The sequence below is a fragment of the Tachyglossus aculeatus genome, chromosome X4 (genome assembly GCF_015852505.1).
Source record: "Tachyglossus aculeatus isolate mTacAcu1 chromosome X4, mTacAcu1.pri, whole genome shotgun sequence".
Lineage (NCBI taxonomy): Eukaryota > Metazoa > Chordata > Mammalia > Monotremata > Tachyglossidae > Tachyglossus > Tachyglossus aculeatus.
In genome coordinates, this window is record NC_052098.1 from 16,913,384 (window position 1) to 16,925,889 (window position 12,506).

The 12,506-nt window shown below is 47.4% G+C and overlaps 1 protein-coding gene across 2 annotated transcripts in view; it reads right to left on the bottom strand.

Moving 5' to 3' along the window:
• The window catches only part of RFX3 (regulatory factor X3), a 261,490-nt gene that overhangs the window by 64,084 nt on the left and 184,900 nt on the right, over nt 1-12,506 (bottom strand). The gene's annotated exons all lie outside the window — the stretch shown is intronic.

A 12,506-nucleotide genomic window follows, 5' to 3' on the forward strand; every position in this document is an offset into this window, starting at 1 on the left:
ATCCCGGCTCCGCCAACTGTCAGCTGGGTGACTTTGGGCCAGTCACTTCACTTCTCTGGGCCTCAGTTCCCTCATCTGTAAAATGGGGATTAAAACTGGGAGCCCCCCGGGGGACAACCTGATCACCTTGTCACCTCCCCAGCGCTTAGAACAGTGCTTTACACATAGTAAGCGCTTAATAAATGCCATCATCATCATCATCATTATTATTATTATTATTATTATTATTATTATTATTATTATTACCAGCTGCAGGGAAGCAGCATGGCTCAGTGGAAAGAGCCCGGGCTTTGGAGTCAGAGGTCAGGGGATCAAATCCCGGCTCCGCCAATTGTCAGCTGGGTGACTTTGGGCAAGTCACTTCACTCCCCTGTGCCTCCGTTCCCTCATCTGGAAAATGGGGATGATGACTGTGAGCCCCCCGTGGGACAACCTGATCACCTTGTATCCCCCCCCCAGCGCTTAGAACAGTGCTTTGCACACAGTAAGCGCTTAACAAATACCATCATTATTAGTATTATTCTTAGGAAGAGGATGATAGCCCATTGTCTGTCTCTACATGCTGCCAACTTGGACTTCCCAAGCGCTTAGTACAGTGCTCTGCACACAGTAAGCGCTCAATAAATATGACTGATTGATTGATTGTCTGAAACTGTTCGTTCCCATTTCTACAGTGCTTCCAGCTATGTCAAGGCTTTCGTGACTGGAGGATACGATTTCATTCGCTGTAGTGATACTCTATTTTATTGTTGCAGATATCTTCCTTCCCCTCCCCACAGCACCTGTACATATATTTGTACAGATTTATTACTCTATTTATTTTCCTTGTCCATATTTACTATTCTATTTATTTTGTTAATGATGTGCATCTAGCTTTACTTCTATTTATTCTGCTGACTTGACACCTGTCCACATGTTTAGTTTCGTTGTCTGCCTCCCCCTTCTAGACTGTGAGCCCGTTGTGGGGTAGGGACCGTCTATACTGCCAACTTGTAGCTCCCAAGCGCTTAGTACAGTGCTCTGCACACGGTAAGCGCTCAATAAATACGACTGAACGAATGAATGAATGAATATCTCAGAGTTAATGCACAAAATACGACCAGGTCATAGCATGAACGCTGGCAGAATCAAACTCTAACCAGGGCTTCTTTCCTCTCCCCCTCGTCCCCCTCTCCATCCCCCCGTCTTACCTCCTTCCCTTCCCCACAGCACCTGTATATATGTATATATGGTTGTACATATTTATTACTCTATTTATTTATTCATTTATTTATTTTACTTGTACATTTCTATCCTACTTATTTTATTTTGTTGGTATGTTTGGTTCTGTTCTGTCTCCCCCTTTTAGACTGTGAGCCCACTGTTGGGTAGGGACTGTCTCTATGTGATGCCAATTTGTACTTCCCAAGTGCTTAGTACAGTGCTCTGCACATAGTAAGCGCTCAATAAATACGATTGTTTGATTGATTGATTGACTGATTATACGTCGTCAATAAATACGAAGCACGTGAACTTGTTGGGGTGAACTATTGAGCCACAAGAAAAATTCCTCCGCAGTGGGGATGTTGGAAAGTCACCTTACATCACCAAGAATGAATTCAAGGAGGGGCGGGAGGAATGGTGATGAAGAGTATTTAGGAATATTTAAATTCTGCCCTTCTCTCGTTTGCAAAAACCACCACGGAGGATGGGGGTGAAAAACGTGGAGCCCAGAGGGCGGACAGTGATGGTTTAGAAAATACCTCATTCGGAGTTTCCATGATGTGTGTTTAATCATCTTCCTTTTGTTTAATTCTACCGGACTTACATTTGTAGTCTGTCAATTAGACAGAGGCTGCCCTCTTTCTTATTACGTCTTTTATATCTCTCTGAAGCAAGAGTCGGTCCATCATCCATTTTTTGAGTCCCCGCTATGGGCTGAGTCCTGCGCGGAGAAGATGGCTGCAAACAATATCATCCCACTGAATCGGCACTAAAGTTATCCGCGTATTTTTCAGATCTGCTCATTATTTTGACCATCTATTCTCGTGCCTGAACTGGATTTCTATTTTAAGCCAACTTTGGCTTCTACAAGTAGGGTTGCTCCTACACTGCGATAAAACGGGAGGAAAAAAAAATCCCATTAGAGCGCTTTCAACAGAAAAAGATGTCTTTGATAAGTCTTACTTTAAGCGTAAATATAAGGTATTTATTACAGGGTATTTATATAAGGTATTTAAATCTTTTAGACTGTGAGCCCACTGTTGGGTAGGGACTGTCTCTATATGTTGTCAACTTGTACTTTCCAAGCGCTTAGTACAGTGCTCTGCACACGGTAAGCGCTCAATAAATACGACTTATGATGATGATGATGATGATGATGATATAAGGTAGAGACTGGAAACAAAAATTTCAGAGTTTTTTGGCACTATTAGAACTGAGTTTACGCTTTTAATCAGTTAAGGCAATAAATGACTCCTGGCATTTCTATTTTAAGCCAACTTTGGCTTCTACAAGTAGGGTTGCTCCTACACTGCGATAAAACGGGAGGAAAAAAAAAGCCCATTAGAGCGCTTTCAACAGAAAAAGATGTCTTTGATAAGTCTTACTTTAAGCATAAATATAAGGTATTTATTATAGGGTATTTATATAAGGTATTTAAATCTTTTAGACTGTGAGCCCACTGTTGGGTAGGGGCTGTCTCTATATGTTGCCAACTTGTACTTTCCAAGCGCTTAGTACAGTGCTCTGCACACGGTAAGCACTCAATAAATACGATTGATGATGATATAAGGTAGAGACTGGAAACAAAAATTTCAGAGCTTTTTGGCACTATCAGAACTGAGTTTACGCTTTTAATCAGTTAAGGCAATAAATGACTCCTGGCATCAGCTATCACTGACACAGTACACAGCAGGCTCAACAGTCCCCTTACTTTAATAAAATTCAGTTGATCAGGTTTAGGCAGAGTTGACTTGGGTAATTTCTCAGCAAATATACCATTAAAAGCAACTTCCCCCCGCCAATACACATCAACAGAACTAAATAATAATAATGGCATTTGTTAAGCACGTACTACGTGCCAAGCACTGGGGTAGATATAAGGTAATCAGGTTGCCCCACGTGGGGCTTACAGTCTTCACCCCCATTTTACAGCTGAGGTCACTGGGGCACAGAGAAGTTAAGCGGTTTGCCCAAAGTCACACAGCCGATAAGGGGCGGAGCCGGGATTAGAACCCACGACCTCTGGCTCCCAAGCCCGTGTTCTGTCCATTAGGCCCCGCTGCTTCTCTGCCAATTAGGGGTACTGTCTTCCCGACATCTTCACCCGCACCGCGTGGAGAGGCGATAATGAAGGCATCGGTTAGTAAAGTGAGCATGCTTTTATAGGAAACTCGGCGACCGCTTTGTCGATTGTCTTGTTACGAGGAACACGACCGTGAGTCCTTCTAGACTGCGAGCCCGCTGTCGGGTAGGGGCCGTCTCTCTATGTTGCCAACTCGGACTTCCCAAGCGCTTAGTCCAGTGCTCTGCACACAGTCGGCGCTCGACAAATACGATCGAATGAATGAGGAAAACTCAGGCCCGGAGAAGTGAAGTGACTTACCCAAGGTCACACAGCGGTGGTGGCGGGATTGGAACCCAGGTCCCGACTCTCAGGCCTGCGGTCTATCTACTGGGCTCCTCCCTGCCCCTCTCGGCAGTGCCCCCAGGACGAAGAGCAGGGGCAGGATGAGGAGGAGGGAAAGTGCTTCCCTTGAGCCGCTCTTGCTTCCGGTGCCATTATCATCACCATCGCTTCTCCTTCCTTCCTCTCCCCCTCGTCCCCCTCTCCATCCCCCCCGTCTTACCTCCTTCCCTTCCCCACAGCACCTGTATATATGTATATATGTTTGTACATATTTATTACTCTATTTATTTTACTTGTACATATCTATTCTATTTCTTTTATTTTGTTAGTATGTTTGGTTTTGTTCTCCATCTCCCCCTTTAAGACTGTGAGCCCACTGTTGGGTAGGGACTGTCTCTATATGTTGCCAACTTGGACTTCCCAAGCGCTTAGTCCAGTGCTCTGCACACAGTAAGCGCTCAATAAATACGATTGATTGATTGATTCTCCTCCCCACACAATGCGGGTGAAGATGGAGGGAAGACAGCACTCCACAATTCACAATTCACTCACGTATCTATCCATCTCTAATTTGTTGTAAAGTCTGCTTCCCGCTCTGGCCCGTAAGTTCCTTGCGGGCCGAGATCGTCCATACCTGTTCTCTCCCGACTGCTCGGTAGTGGGGTCTACACACCGCAAGAACTCAATAAATACCATCGATCGGTTGACTGGATAAGAAAGGCCTGGTCCCTAACTGATGTTCTGAGTGAACTTGGGCAAATCACGACCTCTCTGGGCCCCGCTTTTCTCCTCCCCACAAAAGTTCGTCCCTCCCTCAGAGGGATCTTGGGAAGAGAAATAATGATGATAATGATAGCGTTTATTAAGCGCTTACTATGTGCGAAGCACTTGAGGTCATGTACATTTAATAATAATAATAATAATGATGACGATGGCATTTGTTAATAATAATAATAATAATGGCATTTATTGAGTGCTTACTATGTGCAGAGCACTGTTCTAAGCGCTGGGGAGGTTACAAGGTGATCAGGTTGTCCCACGTGGGGCTCACAGTCTTAATCCCCATTTTACAGATGAGGTAACCGAGGCCCAGAGTGGTGAAGTGACTTTCCCAAAGTCACACAGCTGATAAGTGGCGGAGCCGGGATTTGAACCCCTGACCTCTGACTCCAAAGTCCGGGCTCTTTCCACTGAGCCACGCTGCTTCTCTAAGCAGCGTGAGCCCACTGTAAGTTCAGCACAGTAAGTTAAGCGCTTACTATGTGCGAAGCGCTCTTCTAAGCGCTGGGGGGGCTACAAGGTGATCAGGCTGTCCCACGGGGGGGCTCCCAGTCTTCATCCCCATTTCCCACATGAGGGAACTGAGGCTCAGAGAAGTGACTTGCGCAAGGTCACACAGCGGACATGCGGCGGAGCCGGGATTAGAACCCATGACCCCGGGCTCCTTCCGCTGAGCCACGCTGCTCCTCCAATCAACCGATCGGTGGTATTTATTGAGTTCTGACGGTGTGCATTTCCTAAACGTTTGGACGATCGGAGCCTTGCACGCTGGGACTCTGATTCCCAGACTGAGCCCGCTCCTTCCTCTCCCCATCCCTCCCGCCTTACCTCCTTCCCCTCCCCACAGCACCTGGATATATATATATGTTTGTACGGATTAATTACTCGATTTATTTTACTTGTACATACTTATTCTATTTATTTTATTTTGTTAACATGTCTTGCTTCGTCGTCTGTCTCCCCCTTCTAGCCTGTGAGCCCGCTGTCGGGTCGGGACCGTCTCTAGATGTGGCCAACTTGGACTTCCCAAGCGCTTAGTACAGGGCTCGGCACACAGTCAGCGCTCAGTAAATACCACTGAACGAATGAATGACTGATCGGCCGGGGAATGAGAAACCCAAGCGAATGGGCTGATTTGTCTGTTCTTCGAAAAGAAACTGGGAGCCCTGACGAGAGAGAGAGAGAAAGAGAGAGAAAAAGGGGAGAGAGCGAGAATGGTTTTGAAAAATCAAAATCGGGTTGTAACTCCAAACGGCGCTAATCCTCCGTGGAACCTTTGCAACTCCAGAATTCTTGCTAATGCTGAGTCTTTTTCCTTTCGTGCAAAAGGAGTCTCTGCACTTCTTTAAGAAAGGAAAGGGACGCGAAGCAAAGCACAAAACGCAAACCACTGCAGACGCGCGCATCTAGGATCAACAGGGAAAGGGCGGAAGAGTTGGGGAACAGAAGCTGAGCTTTTGGTAAAGGAAGCAAGTTATACTGAAAGGGGCAGTTCCATAATTACTGATGGAAACAGTTTAGGCACACGCACACTATTTGGGGGTTTCGGGTCGGAGAAATTCTCAAAGACTTGTCACTCATGATAATAATAATAATAATAATAATAATGATAACGATCGCATTTGTTAAGCACTTACAGTGCGCCACGCGCTGTACTAAGTGTATATTAAGAAGCAGCATGGTGCAGTGGATAGAGCACTGAGCCCGCTGTTGGGCAGCGACCGTCTCTATATGTTGCCAACTTGTATTTCCCAAGCGCTTAGTCCAGTGCTCTGCACACAGTAAGCGCTCAAGAAATACGACTGATTGACTGACTGACTGATTGATTAAAAAAGAAAAAACAAAAGGAATTTGGCCTGATTAATGGGTTGTAGCTCCAAACGGCGCTAATCCTTCGTGGAACCTTTGCGACTTCAGAATTCTTGCAAATGCTGAGTCTTTTTCCTTTCGCGCAAAAGGAGTCTCTGCACTTCTTTAAGAAAGGAAAGGGACGTGAAGCAAAGCACAAAACTTAAACTATTGCAGACGCGCACATCTAGGATCAACAGGGAAAGGGCGGAAGAGTTGGGGAACAAAAGCTGAGCTTTTGGTAAAGGAAGCAACTTATACTGAAAGGGGCAGTTCCATAATTACTGATGGAAACAGTTTAGGCACACGCACACTATTTGGGGGTTTCGGGTCGGAGAAATTCTCAAAGACTTGTCACTCGTGACAATGATAATGATAATAATAATAATAACGATCGCATTTGTTAAGCGCTTACAGTGCGCCACGCGCTGTACTAAGTGTACATTAAGAAGCAGCATGGCGCAGTGGATAGAGCACTGAGCCCGCTGTTGGGCGGGGACCGTCCCTATATGTTGCCAACTTGTACTTCCCAAGCGCTTAGTACAGTGCTCTGCACACAGTAAGCGCTCAATAAATGCAACTGAATGAATGAAATGGAAATCTACCGTTTCGCAGTTCTGTACTTACTGATGGAAACAGTTTAGGCACATGCACACTATTAGGGGGTTTCGGGTCGGAGAAATTCTCAAAGACTTGTCACTCGTGACAATGATAATAATAATAATAATAATAATAATAATAATGATAACGATCGCATTTGTTAAGCGCTTACAGTGCACCACGCACTGTACTAAGTGTACATTAAGAAGCAGCATGGCGCAGTGGATAGAGCACTGAGCCCGCTGTTGGGCGGGGACCGTCTCTAATGATGGCATTTATTAAGCACTTACTATATGCAAAGCACTGTTCTAAGCGCTGGGAAAGTTACAAGGTGATCAGGTTGTCCCACGGGGGGCTCACAGTCTTAATCGCCATTTTACAGATGAGGTAACTGAGGCCCAGAGAAGTTAAGTGACTTGCCCAAAGTCACCCAGCTGACAATTGGCGGAGCCGGGATTTGAACCCAAGACCTCTGACTCCAAAGCCCGGGCTCTTTCCACTGAGCAACGCTGCTTCTCTATGTGTTGCCAACTTGTACTTCCCAAGCGCTTAGTACAGTGCTCTGCACACAGTAAGCGCTCAATAAATACGACTGAATGAATAAATAGAGCACGGGCCTGGGTGTCAGAAGGTCCTGGGTTCTGATCCCGGCTCCGCCAGTGACAATGGGCAAGTCACTTCACTTCGCTGGGCCTCAGTTACCTCATCTGTAAAATGGGGATTGAGACCGGGAGCCCCACGAGGGACAGGGTCCACTCCGGCGCTTAGTACAGTGCCCGGCACACAGTTTAGCGCCCAACAAATACCATAATCATTATTTATTAAGTGCTGGGGTCAAAATAGGACAATCGTGTCGGATGCAGTCCACGTCCCAGCTGGGGCTGGCGGAAAGGGGAGGGAGAGGAGGTACTGAATGCCCATTTTCATCATCAATCGTATTTATTGAGCGCTTACTATGTGCAGAGCACTGTGCTAAGCGCTTGGGAAGTACAAATTGGGAACATATAGAGACAGTCCCTACCCAACAGTGGGCTCACAGTCTAAAAGGGGGAGACAGACTTTACGGGTAAGTCAACTGGAGCGGAGAGAAGGGAAGTGACTCACCCAAGGTCACAGAGCAGGCAAGTGGCAAGGCCTGGGCTCTTTCCACTAGGGCCATTCTGTTTCTCACGAACATCTTCATGAATATTCCTTCACTCCGAAGTTTTGACTGCACACCTGTTGCGCACAGAGCACTCTACCAGGCAGTCGGGAGACGGGCAATTAAAATACAAGACAAGGTCCCTGCCCTCAGGGAATTGACCATCGAATTGGGAAATAATAAACACTAATACCAATTAGGCGAGGAAAAATCAACCCCACATTCCATCTGGCTACTAGTTCACGCGGAATCTCCCAGGCATTCGTAGTTCCTTCGGAAGCAATTAAGCCTTCCAGTACCCTGGTAGTCAAAGACCGATCCTCAGAGGCGAAAGGCTGGAGTTGACCTGATCGGCTAAATGGGAATCTTTAGCGCCTATCGGAAGGAACATTTCCAAAAGGGCCCGAGAGCACGACCTGGTTGCACCCGATTCCGCAACAACTGGACAAAACGAACCTGGAACACTCCTACAAAATCCAGCAAAATCTGTAAACAAGGAGCGGGGGTTAGGAATAAGGAGAGGGAAGGAAGTTTGCATCCTGGTTCCAAGTCCTCACCCTAAACATCTGAAGTAAAGAGGAAATCTCAAAGGACCTTAGAATATTTCGGGGAAAAACAGAGCGTTCTGACAGTGAGAACGACAGAGCAGTGCCTTGCTGTATACCCTTAGAAAGATCATTGCACCAATCTTTCTCCATCAATTCCTCCCACACGCTGAGGAGCTGTTCCGCAGCTCACCAACTCGAGGAAAAATGACAAGAACAACATAAACCTCTTTCAACGGCCCTCCTTGACAACATTAAAGCCTTGATCTGTCCATCATGAAGCACTGTAGGGGAACTTCTGAATGATAGCTGCCTACCCAAATCTGTCGCAATTGTTCACCTGCATCAGGACAGAATACCAGCAGTATTCCTCAACAGGAAATCTGATTCAGATCCCACTGAGGTTCAGGCAAGGCTGTATCACCACACTAACAGTTTTCTCCATATTTCCTTACATGTTATCCCACCGGACCACCAATAAACAACCAGCTGGTGCGGAATGACATTCCACAACACACTTAAATCTGCCCTCTTTTTTAGGCCATTCTATTAAACCTCGCTAATGGACACGACTGCACGTAAGTCTGCCCTCCTTTTTAGGCCACTCGATTAAACTTCGCTAATGGACGCGACTTTTGTTTCAAGGTAGACCTCCGCTCTATTCAAAGGCACAAAAGCGGTTTAGAAAACGCCCTGCAGTTAGTGGTAACTTCGGAGACGGCCGGTAAATTGACGATTCTAGTTTGCTGAAATCCTGGGCTAAGGCTAACAGTCGGCTAATCTCTAATGATCCAGCAGGGACAAAGACTACAATCCCGATAACGGAGAGTGAGTGGCAGGAGTAGATATTTTGTTTGCCTGGAGCAACTTTCGCCAATTTAAGAACTGCTCTGTGACCCCGTGGCTTTCTACACCTGAAGGGAAACAGGCTCTGACAGCCTCATCCAAGTCCCGCGTGGCTCTGACGGTGAGCAAACTACGGAAATTACAACTCTAGTTGCCCACCGTCACTCCATAAGTACCGAGGCTCTGACAATTTCTAGGGTTTTCTACGCAGCTGGGGTATATACAAAAGAGGTAAGAAGGACACCGAACCTGGAAAAGAGAAGGCTGAAATATGTCACAATAATAATAGTTAATAACGACCATAACCATTAGGAGCCGCGCACTGTGCTAAACCCCGGTGCGGATACAAGATAATCAGATTGGACAACAGTCTCTGTCCCTAACAGGACTCACAATCTAAAATGCGGTGGAGGGCAGGTATCTTATCTAAATTTTAAAGATGAGGAAACTGAAGCAGAAAAAGGTTAAATAACTTACCCAAGGTCACCCGGCAGGCCAGAGTCACCGCCGAGATTCAAACCCAAGCCCTCGGCCTCCCAGTCTAACAGATTCTACCAACGCTTTTTCTTGGGAAATCGAAACTGGGGACGCTTTTCCTTACAATCCCAAACCAGGAGCAATATCAGCCGTCCTGTATTTCTAGCGGAAAGGGCACGGGCTTGGGAGTCAAGGCAGGTCAACCGGGCAAGCCAACAGTTTCTCTGAGCCTCAGTTTTCGCCCCTGTAAAATGGGGACCGATTATTTGTTCTCGCTCTTGCTTAGACTGTGAGCCCCAGGTGGGAGAAGGCCTGGGTCTCATCTGCTTTGATTATATTGACTTCAGGGCTTATTACAGTGCTTGGCACACAGTAAGCACTGGATAAATACCAGTTATTATGACCACCATTATCACCTGCAGATCTTTCTGGCTGAATCTAGACTGCGAGCCCGCTGTTGGGTAGGAACCGCCTCTCTGTGTTGCCAACTTGTACCTCCCAAGCGCTTAGTACAGTGCTCTGCACACAGTAAGCGCTCAATAAATATGATTGATTGAATGAATGAATGAATGAATGAATCTCCTGGGCAAGGAGCAGAGAACCTCCAGAGTCCATGTGCAGTCAGCTTCAATTCAATTCAATCGTATTTATTGAGCGCTTACTGTGTGCAGAGCACTGTACTAAGCGCTTGGGAAGTACAAGTTGGCAACATATAGAGACGGTCCCTCTTCAATCAGTCTGTTGGCTTTATGGCATTTGATTAGCGCTTACTATGGGCCAAACGCCATTTTAAACGCTGGGGCAGATACAAGTCAATTAGGTGGGACACAGTCCCTGTCCCGCATGGGGCTCACAGGCTAAATAGGAGGAAGAATGGGAGAACTGAGGCACGGAGAAGTTAAGTGACTTGCCCAAGGTCACGCAGCAAGCAACTGGCAGAGCCAGAATTAGAAGTCAGGTCCCCTGATGCCCAGGCTTGTGCTCTTTCCACTGGGCCATGCTGCTTCTCAATCAAGCAATGGTATTTATTGGGTGCTTACTGAGTACTACGTTAAGCATTTTGGAGAGTATTCATTCATTCATTCAATCGTATTTATTGAGCGCTTACTGTGTGCAGAGCACTGTACTAAGTGCTTGGGAAATACAAGTTGGAAACATATAGAGACGGTCCCTACCCAACAGTGGGGTCGCAGTCTAGAAGGGGGAGACAGAGAACAAAACCAAACATATTAACAAAATAAAATAAGTAGAATAAATATGTACAAGTAAAATAAATAGAGTAATAAATATGTACAAACATATATACAGGTGCTGTGGGGAAGGGAAGGAGGTAAGGCGGGGGGGATGGAGAGGGGGATGAGGGGGAGAGGAAGGAGGGGGCTCAGTCTGGGCAGGCCTCCTGGAGGAGGTGAGCTCTCAGTATGGCTTTGAAGGGAGGAAGAGAGCTAGCTTGGCGGATGGGCAGAGGGAGGGCATTCCAGGCCCGGGGGATGACGTGGGCCGGGGGTCGACGGCGGGACAGGCAAGAACGAGGCACAGTGAGGAGATTAGCGGCAGAGGAGTGGAGGGTGCAGGCTGGGCTGCGGAAGGAGAGAAGGGAGGTGAGGTAGGAGGGGGCGAGGTGATGGACAGCCTTGAAGCCGAGGGTGAGGAGTTTCTGCCCGATGCGTAGGTTGATTGGTAGCCACTGGAGATTTTTGAGGAGGGGAGTAACATGCCCAGAGCATTTCTGCACAAAGACAACCTGGGCAGTGGCGTGAAATATGGATTGAAGTGGGGAGAGACAGGAGGATGGGAGATCAGAGAGGAGGCTGATACAGTAATCCAGACGGGATAGGATGAGAGCTTGAACGAGCAGGGTAGCGGTTTGGATGGAGAGGAAAGGGCGGAGCTTGGCAATGTTGCGGAGCTGAGACCGGCAGGTTTTGGTGACGGCTTGGGTGTGAGCGGTGAATGAGAGAGCGGAGTCGAGGATGACACTGAGGTTGCGGGCTTGTGAGACGGGAAGGATGGTAGTGCCGTCAACAGTGATGGGAAAGTTAGGGAGAGGGCAGTGTTTGGGAGGGAAGACAAGGAGTTCAGTCTTGGACATGTTGAGTTTTAGGTGGCGGGCAGACATCCAGATGGAGATGTCCTGAAGGCAGGAGGAGATGCGAGCCTGGAGGGAGGGAGAGAGAGCAGGGGCAGAAAGGTAGATTTGGGTGTCATCAGCGTAGAGATGATAGTTGAAGCCGTGGGAGCGAATGAGGTCACCAAGGGAGTGTAAATCGAGAACAGAAGGGGACCAAGAACTGAACCTTGAGGAACCCCTACAGTAAGGGGATGGGAGAGGGAGGAGGAGCCTGCAAAAGAGACTAAGAATGAACAGTACTGTAGGAAAACATGATCCGTGCTCTCGAGGAGCGTCCGATCAGAGTCACTTTTCCTACCTCAGCCCCCAAGGTGACTCGGCTCTGCCCTCGTGGGGGTAGAGCTTTTCCCCATACTGGTTGAAAGCCGGTCCTCTCCCGGCGAATCCCAAATGACCGTGGAGGGAGGGAGAGTTTCTCAGTCGAAGCAGCCCGTGACCTTGCTTTCTCCACCAACCTCCTGCTCTACCCCATTCACCAACCTGGACACCTGCTCCAACTCATCATCTCCAATCACTGCACCATCTCTA